Here is a 412-nt window from a genome sequence, read left to right on the forward strand (position 1 = left end):
AACTTATCAATGTTCATGTGTCCTGCAGTTCACATTATGACGCGCAGTTAGCTGCGGTCTTCATCGATCCATGAGCCGAGTGATCCACTGCCGAGGGTGACTAACTTGCGTAAGCCGCCGCTGTGCGCGTATACCCGTTCCCCGTAGGGAGGAGCAAGCCGCCGCTTAGAGACGAAGCATAAAGTGTCCTCATTCCACATAGGGCAAGCTGGATGAATCCATTTTACCCAGGACGGCCGAAGCGGCGTGGACCAGGGGAGAACTGAACCTTATACTTCACACCACAGTAAGTCTACGTGTCCTCTTCCACATAGGGCAAGCTAGAACTAACTATCTTACCCAGGACTGCCGAAGCAGCGTGGACCAGGGGAGGAACACACTTTTCATGGAAACGTAAGGCATCCATGACTGC

The 412-nt window shown here is 52.9% G+C and overlaps 1 non-coding gene across 1 annotated transcript in view; it reads right to left on the reverse strand.

The window, feature by feature from the left end:
* Positions 1-99, reverse strand: part of LOC131271030 (5.8S ribosomal RNA) — a 155-nt gene extending 56 nt beyond the window's left edge. Inside the window, exon 1 of the ribosomal RNA XR_009180015.1 lies at positions 1-99. This exon is cut by the window's left edge and continues 56 nt beyond it. This is a non-coding gene — a ribosomal RNA (5.8S ribosomal RNA).
* Positions 100-412: the final 313 nt, after the last annotated feature.

Source organism: Anopheles coustani (genome assembly GCF_943734705.1).
Source record: "Anopheles coustani chromosome X unlocalized genomic scaffold, idAnoCousDA_361_x.2 X_unloc_85, whole genome shotgun sequence".
Classification (NCBI taxonomy): Eukaryota; Metazoa; Arthropoda; class Insecta; order Diptera; family Culicidae; genus Anopheles; species Anopheles coustani.